Source organism: Delphinapterus leucas, chromosome 5, assembly GCF_059928025.1.
Source record: "Delphinapterus leucas isolate spDelLeu-1000000601 "Yukka" chromosome 5, BTC_Dleu_Yukka2, whole genome shotgun sequence".
In the NCBI taxonomy this organism is placed as follows: Eukaryota; Metazoa; Chordata; class Mammalia; order Artiodactyla; family Monodontidae; genus Delphinapterus; species Delphinapterus leucas.
This window is the reverse complement of record NC_143133.1, coordinates 43,833,223-43,850,333: the sequence shown is the minus strand read 5'-3', so window position 1 is coordinate 43,850,333 and position 17,111 is coordinate 43,833,223. Positions and strand designations below refer to the sequence as shown.

The following is a 17,111-nucleotide window of genomic DNA, read 5'->3' as shown; positions in this document are numbered from 1 at the left end:
CTCCCGCCTGGTTGTATGAAGTTCCCTTGATCAGTGTCTGCACCCAGGAATAACCAGCAGGGTTAGCCTAGTGGAGCTTCCGGCAGGATAGAGGTGGTCAGCTGTTACCTAGTTGCCAGTAAGTGGAAGTTTTTGCTTTTGCTTTTACTTTCTGAGAATCCTATCCATTCTCTTGGCAACCCCTCATGGAGGAAATTGGTGATAACAACCGGAAGCTATGAGATGCTGCGTCCCAGTACTCCATGCTGTGATCATTCTCATCTCTGTCGAGAAAAGCAGACTCTAATCTACCAAACAGAGCTCCATGTCACATTCACTTAATGACTATATGTGTGTGTACATATGTACATATACAGGTATACATATACATACATAGATACACAGCCATCTACATGCCTACATACATACACACACACACACACACACACATATATATATATATAGAGAGAGAGAGAGAGAGAGAAGGTAGGGGGTGGCTGTTATTGGGTTCTGAGTGCTGGGATCAGTCCTACTGTGAAACTAGGCAGATATGGTTTCTGTTCTCATGGAACCTACATTCTAAAAAGACACAGAGACAATTCAAATAAATTAGTCTTGGAATATGATCTAGGGATTATCTACAACCAAAGCACCTGGGATACTTGTTAAAAAGTCAGACCCTGGGGCTTCCCTGGTGGCGCAGTGGTTGAGAGTCCGCCTGCCGATGCAGGGGACACAGGTTCGTGCCCTGGTCCGAGAAGATCCCACACGCCGTGGAGCGGCTGGGCCCGTGAGCCATGGCCACTGGGCCTGCGCGTCCGGAGCCTGTGCTCCGCAACGGGAGAGGCCACAACAGTGAGAGGCCCGCGTACCGCCAAAAAAAAAAAAAAAAAAAAAAAAACTTTGAAAAAAAAAAAAAAGTCAGACCCTGGCCAGTCCTGCTGAAACAGATGCTTTTGGAGGTGAGGCTTGGGAATCTTTATCTCAACATGCTCCTCAAGTTGTAGTCTGTTTGAGAACAACTATAATGTGATAAATCCTATGAGAGAGAAGGGTAGGTTGTCAAGAGAATTTGCAGGAGATACACCAGACCAGCTTAGCCTATGGAAATTAGAGAGGACGTCCCAGAAGAAGTAGTTCTCAAGTTGGGAGCTAAAGAAGAGAAAGAGCCTGTGCTCCGCAGCGGGAGAGGCCACAACATTGAGAGGCCCGCGTGCCGCAGAAATTAAAAAAAGGAAGATAAAGAGTTACCCAGAAAAATACAAAGGAAGGAAGAAGAGTCAGCAAGAATGGCCAGCAAATGGAAGCCAGAGAGTCTATGGGGAGATTTTTCAAAACATACCACCCTTGGTAACTAAGAGACTCCTGTGAGCAGAGATCAGTGTGGTACTTTCTCCATTTGTAATGCTTCCAGTTTAACAGAAGACCAGGCTTTCCTTGGCACCCTGATAAGCTGCATCCATTAGCTTCACTTCCCTCTTCCTGTGCTTATTTCTTTCCAATGATGACAGCACCATAGAAACCTGAATTGATGTTCTGACATATTGCAGGAGCCAGACCTCAGATCTGGAACCTTCCATGTGGTACTCTCAGGAACACAGAATCCCTGACCTCATGATGGTTGCCACCAGTGGAATGGATGATTTCACCTTTCTATACAGAACCAAGAAAGTCCTGAGAAAGTGGAACTTCAAACATCTATACACTGATGGTCCATTTCTCCACTGGATGCTACCCACTTCTTAATTTTATGTTTGTTCAGGACCCAGCTTACTAAGGTCAATTAAAGTCAGGAAGAGATGTCGGTTTGATTTAGTAAAATTGGATTCTTTGTCTCCCTTGGGTTTATCTCCTTGGGCTGGGCTGTCATTTGAATTTTATGTTTTTGTCCTTATTTCTTCGGACCATTTTTTTTTCTGGGAAGTGTTTTTCAGGGTTACACTCACTCTGTTTGCAAGGAAGGTGTTTGTTTCTGTAAAGTGCCTGTCCTATCTGATCTCTATCGTCTTTACGATCTTGCATTCTGTCGCCATGGCTCATGTCTGGCTGTGGTTTATGTTTTGACAGGAGTTTGTTATAAAGCTGGGGATCACGGCTCCAGCTTTGCCTTTCAAACTTTCTTCTTTACGGTAGTCATAAACCCATGCTGTTAAAATGTTCCCTCTGAGGGAGGGGGTGAAATTCTGATAACAAAAGGCTTGGGAGAAAGGAAAAAAGAGAGGGGGGGGACGGAGGGAAGGAGAGACGGAGTGAGGAAGAATTTTGTAGAGGTGCTATTAAAGTAGCCAGGTACATACCAGCGTCATTCAAATGTAAACTACAAAAAGAATATGTAGAGTTGTCAAAGATTTGAGAAAATAATGGCACAAAGGCAAGAGAAATGCACCTAGATTATCGTGCCGTGCTGTTTTTTATCTTTGGGATCTTGGACAAGTTGGGCAGTGCAGACCAGTGAATGAAGTTAGCCCCGAGTTTGCTGGAAAGGGAGAGAGTAGGGCAGGGACAGCCCCTGAGCCCTCTGTCCTCAAAAGCAGCCATCTTGCAAGTTCCTTTGTGAAAATGCTTAGAATCATCTTGTTTTTTGTGTCAGTGGTGGAAGATTTATACAGTGAGGTGGTGTCTGGATTTCAGCCTTTGTTCTTGCCTTCAGTAAGCAAGTAATGAGGACTTGCTGTATTCAAGGCCCTAACTCTGCATCCCTCCATCCCTGGTGGAGTCTACTGTTGTGCCCTGGGAGCTCAGCTAGACACTCAGTGTCATTTTCTTCTATTTCAGTTAATCCCCAAGGTCATATGGAAGGAAAGTAATATTATCCCCATGTAACTAGTTTATGATCAGCCACCTAGGTATATAGCACATGTGTATTGACATGGAGGGGGTGGGGTCTGCGGAGAAAAAGAACAGGTGGATCCATTCTCATTAACGATCTTAAACTGCGGCTCCCTGGAGCAACAGAAGTGGGTTGGGCCCTGTTCTCTCTGATTTCACAGCCTGTGTCTCTCATGCTACCCCAGGCTGATTCTTCTCTAGCCATCTAGTGAGCGAGAAAGAGGATAAAGCACAGCACTTCACTTTACAGGAAGGTCTGGGGACCTTTTATTGAGCAAGCAGTGGAGAGTTACATCCCTGATTCCCCAGCCTGGGAAAGAGCTCAGGAGATGCCTCTAGATCCCAGATGCAGCCATCCCGCAGCTCCTGTGCAGCCCGGAGTAACTCCCACCCAACACGAGTTCTCCTGGTGGCCTTGTCTCCCAGACCCACAAGCCTCACTCACACGTGAGTGCCTGGCCAAGGGTTTCAGTGTCTCTGTCCCACCTTCCCATTCTCCTCATGTTCACCACACTTTCCCCTCGCTGCCTCCCACGCAGAAGTTATTTGGGAATGTGTCTGCCCTTCTCTCCTTCTTTCCATTCATCCTCCATCTCCCTTCCTTTTTTCTCTTTCTAGCGTTTATTCACTGTGTATTGAACACAAGGTATGTTCCATGTTATTTAATCCATATAGAAAGCTACCACTAATAACAATGAAAAAATAATAAAATAACTATTATCAAGGTCTTTAAGAGCAAAGTTCAGCCATTCAATAAATATTTAAGTGCCTACTCTATGTTCCACATTGCTCTCAGTTCTGAGAATATAGCCAGGAGCAAACAGATACAGTTCCTTCCTTCTTGGAGCTTGTATTCTAGTGAAGGAGCAGATAATATACAAATATAATATGTGGGCAATGCTATGAAGAAAAATTAACTAGGGTATGATTAATAATTCATCGCCTAATAGCCAGAGGTGAGAGCATTCTGTGGTGGATTTTATGTGCTCTCTACAGAATCCCTGTGAGGCTGGCCCTGTTCTCACAGGTTTCTCACCTAGCAGATGAGAAACCCAAGGTCAGGGTGATTAAGTAACTTGTCCAAGGTCACACAGTGGCAGAGCTGGGATTCAAGTTCCACGCTCTTGACCCCATGGCCAGGTCCACGCTCCAGGTCCACGCTCTTGACCCCATGGCCCACTCCAGGGAAGAGATCAGGGCTAGTGAGGCCTGGGAACAACAAGGCCAGGAGGGTCCCTGAGCCTTTTTGTCAGTTCTTAATAGTGACAGAGGAGAAAGAGGGGAGTGAGAGAGAAGCCAGAGCTGTGTGCATCAAGATGCAGTGGACCTGCTCCAGCTCCTGTGGTCCAGGAGACGTCTGGAACCCTCATCTCCCGGTAAGATGGCACCTCTCCTCTTGGAGGTGATGGAGTGCAGACAGAGGCCAGAAGTGTCGTTTCATCCTGGGAGGTGAAGCCACAGTCCCCTCGCTGCAAGAGGATGGGCAGCTTCAGGGAAAGAGCTATTGGATAATGGTAGAAAGTGAGGGTTTTTAGCTGTTTAACCCATGAGGGACATTAGCCCCATGCTGGTAACTGGGTACCAAGGCTCAGACCCATCCCAGAACCCACAGAATGCCCAGAAGCTGCCTTCTCTTGCCTAAATCCTCTGATTTTTCTGAAAATCTGCACACAGCATGTCAGATTCCAACAGCTGGCACCCATGTGGTTTTACCAGACCTGGGTAGGTGCAGTTGGGCTGTTAAGTCCTGCTGCCAGAAAGCCTATGCAACATTGAATTCACTGTCAGAATCTCTGTTCCTTTCCTTGTAGACACAATCTAAGGGCCAGAAGCACAGCCCCCAGTGGACTTCGGTGGAATGTGAAGCTGACCCTTTTACTGCTTCTCATTTCCAAGGATTTTTACTTCCCTGTAAAATGCCCCTGGAATGCTGACTTGCAGATGGTGTCTTTCTTCCTTTCTTCCTTCCTCCCTTCCTTCCTTCCTTCCTTCCTTTCTTTTTCTTTCTTTCTCCCTTCCCTTCCCTTCCAGCCCCTTCAAACTAAGTAGTCTCAGATGAGATGCTTTTTTACTTGTAAAACTCAAAATTAACTTTAATCCCAAAACGAATCTGTTAAAATGACTAGCCTCTGATCCTTAATTATCTGGACTAGAATATTCAAATATGAAAATTCCCTATATGGGACCCTAAAACCTTTTTTTCTTCTTCTTGTGGTTTTGGTTCTCCAGCCCTGAGTTTTGAAAGTGGCTTTACCTCTGTATGAGAAACCCATGTGTATACATAACCAGTTTGGGGTTGGCAGCCTGTCTAAATAGACATGCCAAGTCCACCTCCATCCATTTGCCAAATGTCTCGTAAGTAGCTATTTATGTCACGAATGCGCTGTGATACTGAGATGACTGAGGAATGTTCCCTGCCTTCAGGGAATCACAGTCACTGATGGAAAGACAATAAAATGAATGATTCCAGCACTGCAGTGTAAGCCATACAGCCTGTGCACACAGTGTTATGGGAGCAATGACATGCATTAAATGCTTAGCAGGGTCAGTGCTAAGCACTTTGCATGCATGATGTTATTAATACCTGTTCACTGAATTCGTGACTATTCTATTCCCATTTGACAGATGAAGACAGTGGGGTGTAAAGAGCATACATCGTTTGTTCAAGGTCACAAAGTGAATAAATGAACTTTCACTGCAGCATCCAATTTTAAAATCACTTTAAGAATACCAAGGAGAGGAGAAAACCATAATTCAAAAAGAGTCATGTACCACAATGTTCACTGCAGCTCTCTATACAATAGCCAGGACATTGAAGCAACCTAAGTGTCCATCAACAGATGAATGGATAAAGAAGATGTGGCACATATAAACAATGGAATATTACTCAGTCATAAAAAGAAACAAAACTGAGTTATTTGTAGTGAGGTGGATGGACCTAGAGTCTGTCATACAGAGTGAAGTAAGTCAGAAAGAGAAAAACAAATACTGTATGATAACACATATATATGGAATCTAAAAAAAAAAAAAGAATGGACTTGAAGACACGGGGAGGGGGAAGGGTAAGCTGTGACAAAGCGAGAGAGTGGCATGGACATATATACACTACCAAACGTAAAATAGATAGCTAGTGGGAAGCGGCCGCGTAGCACAGGGAGATCAGCTCGGTGCTTTGTGACCACCTAGAGGGGTGGAATGGGGAGGGTGGGAGGAAGGCGCGGGAGGGAGGAGATATGGGGATATATGTATATGTATAGCTGATTCACTTTGTTACACAGCAGAAACTAACACTTTTGTAAAAACTAACACCACTGTAAAACAATTATACTCCAATAAAGTTTTTTTTTTTTTTAAAAAGAATACCAAGGAGAGAAGTGGAAAACTCGGAGGGAAAAAGGGATTCACCACCACAGGATATGGTGCTTTAGCTAAAATTTGAGGGTGCCTAAGACTTGGGATGAAACAGAAGAGGGAGGACTACGATACCCCAGGCAAAGGATGCCGCGTGAGCAAAGGCTTCGAGGTGTGCCGAGCACGGAAGCACTAAGGGAGCGGGTGAGGTTGAAATGGAGCTGGGAGGATGGTGGGTACAGCCAGTTTATTATTTTAATTCTACAAACCTTTCCTGCGACTTCAAAATCCACTTTAAAGGGTCATGTTTTATTAGCTTCTATTTTAGTGACCACTTAACACCTTACAGGGAATGTCTTGTATCATATCCAGCCCTGGGAGAGGGCCCAGTTTTATTCACGTTTGCCTCTGTCTCTGCGGAGAGGAAATCATCTCTTTTGCATCTCTTGGCATTGCTAAAGGTTGCTGAGTCCTGGTTTCGATTAAGTTTGAAATCACACACATATGTCTTTCTCAGGCAACATTTCTTTAACCCAGATGAATTGTGCTGATATTAAAACACAAAATTGAATGACTTGTGGTGTCTCCATGGGTTTGAGTTTGAGAAGGCCCAATAAATCATATTGAAATAATTTCATAAGAATTCTTGATGTTTGGCACCTTTGAAAAATCAAGGAATGGAATTTTTTCGCTTCTCTAGTCTGGAGTAGTTTGTTTTTGTTTTTGTTTTTTCCTTTAGTCAAGTGAAGTGGTTTTGGGTAAAAAGATCCAGAAAATGGCAAACCATCTGAAAATGTCAGATGTGGTTGGTTCACTTGGAGCAGTAACCCCCGTGAGCTGGAAGTCTGTAATTAATTACTTAATTTCATCATCTACATGTAGAGAAAGTTTTGCATACTTTAAGGCTGCCACTTTGTAAGGGACATACTTTGTGATCTAAATGGCAAAAAATGCAAAAGTTAACACTGTTCATTGCTGGTGAAGTTGTGGGTAAAACATGTACTATCAGGGCAGGTGGGGGAGTAAATTGATCACAGCATGTGACGGGTGACTACTGGTACTTAGTTAAATAAAATATACTTTTTTTCCCTTTTCAGTGTCTGTCCTTTTGGAAAAAGTTGGAAAACACTCTCTATGCCCCTCAACAAGGGAATGTTTAAATAATGAGTGAAACAGCTGTATTCTGGAATACAATCCAGTGATTAAAATCAAGCAATGCTTAATCATCTAATCTAATCAATTAGATGTCTTAGTCTTGGAACTCAAAGATGTATTATTGAGTGAAAAAAGACAAGTTCCATATAGATAGATTTATTATATAACTTTTATGTAAAACAAATAGAACAAAACAAAAAGCATGCACATAAAATGATATGTGTTATCTATGTGGACATACAAATGGAGATAAATGTATAACTTAAATATTTACAAGACTACATAACATACTGATAACAAAGGTGACCTGGGGAGGGGTGAAGGCACTGACATTGGTGGGTACAGGGTTGTCAGGGAAACTTTAGACTCCTAATAATTGTATTAGTTAACCCTAGCTTCTTCAACAAATAAAACTCGATATCTCAAAGTCCAAATGGGTTTTCCCAGTATGTGGCAGCTCTCCTCCTGGTGGTAATCCAGGCTCCTCCCATCTCCTGGCTACTCCACCCATGGCGGGTGGGGGTCCACGGAATCCTCTGCTGGGTCTTCAATATCTGGCTGTTAGAGGTAGGAAACAGCTTGCCAATTACATGTAGAATGATTTTACTTGTCCTTTCTGAAAGTTGAATATGCCTCGATGTCTGCTTGGTGGAAAAAAAATGAAAACAATGAGAACGTCCACTGGGCATTGGTTACAACTCCATCACAAGGCAGCATCCAACTGAAAGGCAGTTTAAGAAATGAGGTCTACTCTATGCCTAGAAAAAGAAATCAGATCTAGCGAACAGTTAGTGAGTCTCTGCAGCAGTACTGTATTAATTTTTTGCATGTGTATTACTTATGTAATTAAAAAGTTAATAAAAATTAAATTCAGGCATAGAAATAAACAAAGATTGGTTGATTAAAAACAATAATCAGGGCTTCCCTGGTGGCGCAGTGGTTGAGAGTCTGCCTGCCGATGCAGGGGACACGGGTTCGTGCCCTGATCCAGGAAGATCCCACATGCCGCGGAGCGGCTGGGCCCGTGAGCCATGGCCACCGAGCCAGTGCGTCCGGAGCCTGTGCTCCGCAACGGGAGAGACCACAACAGCGAGAGGCCCACGTACCTCAAAAAAAAAAAAAAAAAACCCCAATAATCATTCTACTTTACCTCATCCTGGCCCCAAGTAGCTACACAGCTTTCTTCTCTAGTCATCAGATTTTTCTGCTGTAAAATGAGGATGTGGAATATAATCATGAATAACCTTATTACATTTATTAAATAATTGTTAGTGTTTTGTAATATATTTTTCCCACATATGTTAAGTGTTATTCATAATCACTAATCAGGAGCTAATCAGTATCACCATGAGTTAAATTCATTCCTACTCAAATCAGAGAAACATGCTAAACATATTCTTTTTTTAATAGTATTTTTGAAATATGGAACTAGCTAGAGCTGCATTTTGAGATTTTCAGAGACCCATTGGGATTAGAAAATGCTATGGGAGTCACTGGACTAACCTGGGGTCTTCTCTGGCTCTGTCATTCTAATTTAGTAGCTAGGCTAGTGCCTCATATAGAGCACTGCTTTCATGGGTATTTGTTAAAGAAATTAGTGAAATCATAAGTTGAATTTATGCAAAAACTTATTTAAAAATATATGTGTGCATGTGTGCACAAGAGAAAGGTTTATACCGAGTACAAAAATTATTCAATAATTGAAGATATGTTAATAGATAGCTTTCTAAAGGAACTTAGACAATCAACTCAATAGTGAGAAGGCATTTGATCAAATTAAACATCCATCAGGATTAAAAAGGACAAAATCATAAAAACAAGATGTAGAAAAAGAATTTGTTTTTCTTTCCGTAATAAGTAATATGATCAGATCTCAAATCAACATATAGTACTTTCCTAATCCTAGAGGAAATTCTCAAAAAAATTAGGGAAAAAAAAAAGAAAGCCTACTACTTTCCTCATTATTTAACACTTTTTTTTCCTCAATGAGCTGTTCTAACTAGTGTAATAAGATGAGAAATTAATGGTATAAATATATTGGGAAGAAGGAAATACATGGATTTCTTCACCTAGAAAACTCAAAAAAAATCTTCTAAAGAACTATTAAAATAGTAGGAGCATTCAAGTAAGTGTCAGTGTTCCAAATAGAAATATAATGAAAAAAATTATATTAACCATTCAGCATAACTAAAATATTCAAGCATTGTTAGCTATTTACCTATGGAAAGCTACAGAATGATTTTGAGGTAGAAATAAAGATTTAAACAAATGGACAAACATTTCATGTTCCTGTACGGGAGGATTGGGTATTTTAAAGATGTCAACCCTTTTTTAGCAAATTCAATTTAAGTTAAACCAACCTCCTTCCAGTTTTTCCTGTGGGGGAGGGAGGGACGGGGGGACTTGACAAAATTATCTTAAGATTCACCTTGAAGAATAAACAGTATAATTATGAAAATGTTGAAATAAAAATAATAGCGAGGGCAGAAATAAATCTACCAGATGTAAGCTACATTATAAAGTTTGGATAACTGAAAGAATATTGTACTGTCATAAGGAAGGAATGAGAGAACATTATGTAACGGAGTAGTTCATCCAGACAAGCTCTTCTAAGGTATAAATATTTAAGATCTGACGAAAGCAGCAGCCCAAATCACGGGAAACGCACATATGCTCCTTGACACATGCTGTCTGTCCCCTGAGCCAGGACTACTCTCTTCCCCCTGGTCCCCTGTGTCTGATTGATGTCTTTTCTTCCTTTAGCTTAGGTCTTTCTCTGACACCTCACTCTCTCCCCATCAACCCTGCACCATGTCCATGAGGCATCAGTAACTAGAGCGTGGACTTATTCTGAAAGTCAGTAAAGGATTTCAATTTCATACTTAGAGGGTACTGATTCATGGTAAGAGGTCCAGCCATGGCTGTGGACCTCACCTGCAGAATGTTATTATCAGTGCTTTGGATAAAGGGATAAAGAAACTTTGCCCCTCATGAGAGGCACACAAGTGAGAGAAACACCCTGTGGTAGAGCTGAAAAAATCGGGATCCAAAATTATCTGATTATGCCAAGGCACTGGTTGAATTAAATGAAAGGAAATGAAGTAAGGATTACAAGTAAGTTCTTGGAACTTGGAACACGTAAATCCATTCATTCGGCAAATATGTACGGGTCCTCAATGTGTGTCAGGTGATGGATAAACAGTGGAAAACAAGAACAAACCATGACACACATCTCATTTGTCCTTAATTAATGAATTAATAGCTCTAACAATTGCTTGATCAGAAGCTCCCTAAGAGCGGGATGGGGTTTATCACAGTCATCATTGTTTCTCCAGCACATATGTGAGGTGGTGTGGCAGAAGTCTTTTGGTAGAAAATGGAAGAAAAATACCTATTAGATTTCTGGGAGGATCAAAAAATTTTGTGGCGTTTTGGAACCATGTTGACAGATGGATGACACATTTAAAAACAGTACCTTCATCAGATCATGATACATTTAAAAACAGAGTAGGTCCATCTGATCACATCACTGACTGAAGCCTTCCCGTGCTATCTCATTGCACTAAGATTGACATGTCAGCCCTTTGCCGTGGCCGAGAAGGCTCCAGATAATCTGACCCCACCTCCTTCTCTGAGCTCATCTGTCACTTCACTCTCCTTGCCTGTGGTCCTTCCACATTGCCTGCTGTCTCATACTAGGACACGCCAAGCACCTTCAATTCTGGCTTATCCCTCTCTTAAGGCCTTTGTCCTTGCTGGTCCCTGGGCCTGGACCTTTCCACTGCCAGATGCTCACATGGCCCGTTCAGTCCAGACTCAGCTCCATCAACACCTCCCCACTGCAGCCTTGCAGACCAGCCAGTCTAAACTAGACTACCTTCCTTCACTACCAGCTTTATTCTCTGTCTTCCCACTTGTCTGCTATTTATCTCCATCACCTAAAACAAAGCCAGGCCCCGTAGCAGGTACTTAATAAACATATACTGAATGAAAGAATCTTTGAAATAGCAAGAAAGAAGATACTTAAATCAGATGCTTTGCTTGAGAAAAGAAGTAAAAAGGTATGTTAGAATGAAATAATGTTAATTTATGGAAGTAAAATGAATTTGGCTTGTTTTCCCTTCATTGAGACAAAAGGAACCTGCCTTGAACCTGTATCACCCCTAACAAAGTTCAAGCACGTCTTATTTCCATTGTTTTGACTATTTATAATGGTTATTTATAATAAATGAAAAACATCAATATTGTTTATTTCACTACTAGGCGCATTTCCATTTACATGCTAGCATAATGCGTTTACTAATTTCTGAATACAGGTAAGTCTAAAGTTGAATGAATCTTCGTGTTTATTATGTAGTAGAATTTTTAATTCATTATGCAGTGGTATTTCAGTGGTAGAATTTCCTTTTGGATTTCTGAGGTACTGCAGCTTTAGAACAACTGTATAAAACTAAGCCAGTTTATCCAGTATCTTGTTTATGAAAAATCGTTTAAAAATCAGAGTTACCACTTGTTTTATTATAATTGACTTTGCCTAATTAAAAGCACAAATGCGTTGTGTGGTTATATGGTTTTCTCTTTCCAATGAGGTAGAAAATCTTTAGTTAAATAATTGTCAAGAGTTAAGTGGTACTAATATATTGTTAGTTATAAGCATTCTTCTTATTCCCCATTTTAATTGGGGTCCTCAACCTCTTACATTTTTTTTGAAGTGAATTTTCTTTGAAAGATGAAATTACAGGCATTTAGAATATAAGTGATGGCCCCAAATCAAAGGTCTTAACGTTGGACAGTGGTTTCTCAAAGGTCTTGGAGAACTTCAGAGCGCTTAAGATCTAAACATCAGAACTGCAGTTTGGCAAGAGTATTTACCAAGATCTTAGAGTCACACCTAATAAACTACCAAAGAGCCAGAGATTCTCCAGACAAGGAGCAATTGTTACATTGATTTCCCTAGAAGTATGTGAGTATGCTTGTTTTACCACAACCTCATCAGGTTTATGTTTTAGTCTTTTTATTATTATTTTAATATGTATCGTACTTTGATTACTAGTTTGAACATTTTCCCATATGATCATTTTCTTCTTGCAATTTCTTTCATGTGAATTCCTTATAAACACCCTTAAGAGTTTAAGAAAAAGTTTCATAATTATTGATAGAGACAAAATGCTCCAAAAGGCAGATGCACAGTAGTTTATATCGTCTCAGTGATTAAGAGTTCCCAATGAATCCATTTGGTTTCTAAATGGGGGAAGAAATCAGCTAATATCTACAAGTATCCTGTAGATACCTTAATGTCTACAAGTAACACCTACAAGAAAAGATAGAAGCTAGATCCTGCCTCCATAGCGCCATCAGCCCTATGCAAGAACTTCTGGGGAGCGGTGCCGGTGCTTGGGGACAAGACAGAACAACAAAGAAAGACTTCCCAAGGAACTGGAATTCAGAGCTCAAAACCCAAATTAGCTAAGGATAAAGTGTTAGCTATTCAGGACTAATAATGTTTACCTACACAGTAGAGCATTATTTAAACATTCTTTATACACATTTCAGGCTCCTGAATAATTTAATCTGTGATTTTCTTTTCTGTTTCATAAGCACATGGATAAATAACATTACCGTATTCCACTCACCTAATATCACAGAAAATCTTCCCATGCTCTCTTACTCGCCATGCTTTCCCTTTCCAATTTTTGGAGCACTGACCTAAATGTGTTAGAAAAATAGAATCAATTTAATAATCTATTAGAATCTTAATCTCTTTTCAAGTATATTTGAAAGATACAATCCCTTTCGTGGAGGCACAGTGTAGATTTATACATATCAATATTTAAATTATTTTTAGTTCCAGGGACTAAAGTATAAATGTAAAGCTTAGGTGCAGTTTATGAGTGTGACAGTATAAAACTTAAATAGATCTAGAATTGGTGTGGCTGATGAGTTAGGAGACCATGGGGTCTAAATCTGAAATGTTCACAGATTTAAAGTCATTTAAATTAGGCTGTGCAGTGTGGTTGCACAATTTATTAAAAGGACATTTTAATCTTCTTGGTGCTTCAAAAATAATAAAATTGTATATCGAATTCAGGATTCAGAAGAAAATGGCAAAGAGTTCAAAATCATAAACCTATTTTTAACTTTAACTATTTTCACATTGCATTATAAATACTTAGATATTTTGTTATTAGAAATGAGGTATAAAGACAAGGACAAAAATCTATCTTTGTGTTTCCAGCACTTGCCAAAGAGCTTTACACCTACTCTGGGTTCAGTGAATGTTTATAGAAGAGATCAGTGAATGAGCTAGAGGGATTTCCTCAAGCACATGAAATTTTTTTTTTTTTTGGTTGGTTGTCCCATTCACTGTGCATTATCTATATGTTGCACCGTGTGTGTGTGTGTGTGTGTGTGTGTGTGTGTATGTGTGTTGTATTTTTGACTATACTCCCTTGCAGAACAGAAGCTCTTTAGAGATAATCTTTATGGTAGACAGAATAATAGCCTCCCAGAGATGTCCAGCCTGAATCCCTGGTACCTATGAATATGTTACCTTACATGGCAAAAGGAACTTTGCAGATCCAATTAAATGAAAGACCTTGAGTTGGGAGATTATCTTGGATTATTTGGGTGGGCCCGGTACAATCACAAGGGTCCTTAAAAGCTGAAAAGGGAGGCAGAAGAGGAAGTGAAAGTGAGGCCATGAGGATTCCATCCACCATTGCTGACTTTGAAGATGGAGGACGGGGTCACAGCAAAGGAGTAGAGAGAGCCTGTAGGTGCTAGAAAAGCAAGGAAATTGAGCCTGTACAGAGAAATGCAACCCTGCTGACACCTTGATTTTGGCCCAGCAAGACCCATGTCAGATTGTCAAACTATAAGGCAAATAAATGATAGATGATAGATGATAGATGATAGATAGATAGATAGATAGATAGATGATAGGTAGATTTTAAGCCACTAAGTTTGTAGTAATTTGTTACAGCAACAATAAAAAACTAATAGTCTCTGACAACACCTTTCTCTCATCACTTCCTCCTTATTTTATGTGTGTTCACGCCTCCATTCCATGCTGGAACAGGACAACATTAATCAGGATTCTTCTGTTTGCAAATCACAGAAAGCTAACAGACACTCAAGCAAAAAATGGAGGGGGATGGTATATCTCTCATAAGTGGGACCTCCAAGGGATTGAGTTGGCTTCACTCCCAGCTAAGACAAGGCCCAAATCAGTCTACAAAGACTCTTGGTCTCTCTGATCAGCTTCCCTCTATATGCAAGCTTCAGCATTTCTACAATTCACATGCTTTTAGTGGCAAAACTGTCCTCTTTCTTTCAGGAAAGGATTCTAATTTGCCCATCTCTGTAGCGTAGGAGGTTGAAAGTGTGCTATGGTTATCCATCGCTACACTTAAAAATGCCCCAAGACTTATTGGCTTAAAATACAAACATTTCTTTTATTTACTCATGATTCTGCAATTTGGGCAAAGTCTGTGGAAGGCAGCTCATTTCTGATCTGTGTGAAACCAGCTTGAGGCAGCTCATTTGGGGCTCAAGGATCCACTTCCAAAATGGCTTCACTCATGCAAGCTGGTGCTGGCTGTTGGCTGGATGCTCAGCTGGGGTTATTGTCTGCAAAACACAGTTCCCCTTCATGTGGCTGCTCCACATGGCTAGGTTGGGCGTCTCACAGGATGGCAGTTTTAGAATAGTTGTACTTTGTACATAGCAGCGGGGTTTTCCCCCAAGCACAAAGTGGAAGCTTCTAGGCCTTCTTAAGTTTTGGCCCCAATAGACACAAGGTCACTTGCACTACATTCTGTTAATTAAAGCAGATCACAGGGCTCAGTCCAGATTTGAAAAGAGGAGACTACATACACAGATCATGAATTCCATTGTTGTGGCTGGTTGGGGCCATCAGAGTAGCAGTCTACCACATTGGATAACAGAGCTTTGTGAGTGATGGTCCAAGTAAGACCATCCGTTTCCAAAAAAATGGTACAGGCAGTCCCACAAAGGAAACAGGACTGAAAACAAACCTCAGGTATCCATAACAATCATTTCCCTCAGTGCTTGAAAGTATTCCATGAAGCAAAGCTGAATTTCCCTCTACGTCTATTGACTATACAGCTTGTACATTTCCTGGAGTTGGAGACATGATTAAAAATTTAAAGTTAAGGAATTAACCAACTTTTTTCCCATTTGACTTTTCTTAAACTATGAATGAAAATAATGATATCATAGAGCAAACACTACTAAAAAGAAATTAAATTGTGCAGGATTCATGAATAAACTATAATGTAGGCTAATCCAATGATGTTTATTTGCAATAACCTTTTTAATGTGACAATTCCTTGGATATTGTAGTAAAATATTTTCACCCTATGTGTATATTTTTATGGTTTGTGTTTATTTTCCACAGTATAGATCCCAAAATGTCAAATTACTAGAGCTGATTTATGGTAATTAGTTTTAAGTTAGAATATTTGAAATGCATTTAATTAATTTTAGCTGTTTAGCAAAGTACAATAAGGTTTTTTGCATTAACAAAGTTTTCTTTATAATATATCAGCTATGCATATGTTTAAGGATATGATGGACTCAGATTACTCTTATCTGAATTTTATATTTAACAAATAAACATGCACTGTTGGGGATTAGACAGTGTTTAGAAAATGTATGTATAAGGATTATTTAGGCTGAAATTGCCAAAGATCCTGGAATATTTAGCACACACTTGTTGATTGATTTCACTGCAGTAAATATGAAGCAATAACAACTATATAAATTATTCAGAGATTAGTCATCCACATCGGGATTCTTTAGAGATCACTTCAGAAAACAGTTTGGCAGGGTATTCTTTTTATAGTTTTTTTTTTTTTTTGAAAATCCATGTACAAAAGAGATATAGATCCATACAATGGATAAATACTGATGCTTTTAAAATGAAATTAAATATTTTTAAACATTCAAGTGAAAATTGCATGGTTTTTCCTACTAAAGCTCTCTTGCGTAATTTATTTATCTTCAGTATTATTTTTGTCTTTCAGGAAGCCTGATATAGTGAACGTAAGAGATTTATTAAAAACCTTCAATCGCTTGAGAGTGCTTTAGTACTTTGCCTCAAAATCTGCACATAGGCAAAATTCCTGATATTATGAGTTGGGATTTTCAGTGTAAGAGGATTTAAAATCTCTGCTAAAGCATGGGCTTGTTAGCTGTTTCTAAGCGTCATATATCAGAGGGACCCAGCTACTTACCAATCGCTCAAACTAAAATGGGGCAGGACAGGACACGTGGAATGAAAGAGACCAATTTAGACCAAGTGGAAGGTATCAAGTTCTCTGAAAATGGCCCTTTTATTCTGGAAAGATATTTTATTCAGCTCCAGAAGCGGAGAGAGTAATCAACACTTACATAGGTATGGATCTCTTTGTACATACAGATACAGATCACTTTTTAAAGATTTCCCTTCATTAAAGCAATTTGAGACATAGTGTTGGAAAGTGTTTTAGTGGTTGAGTGTTTGCAGATTTGAAGTTAGAGACCCCAGTTATCTACTTATAAATCATGTGACTTTGAAACATTCCTAAAAACTTTTTCTTTTGTAATAACCTTTTTGGGTCTCAGTCCCCAATTCTCTTGGGGTTGTGCTAAAGATCCAGTGAGTGAAGGCCAAAATACTCCACATACCGCAAAGCATTACATTATCCAAATTTATATCATTATGACTACTACTACCAATAATAAAACATGATTGGGTAACTGGTCTGCAAACAATCCATTGAAAAATCCAGGTG

The 17,111-nt window shown here is 40.0% G+C and overlaps 1 protein-coding gene across 3 annotated transcripts in view; it reads left to right on the top strand.

Moving 5' to 3' along the window:
- Positions 1–17,111, top strand: part of LDB2 (LIM domain binding 2) — a 389,003-nt gene that overhangs the window by 290,995 nt on the left and 80,897 nt on the right. The window lies entirely within an intron of this gene.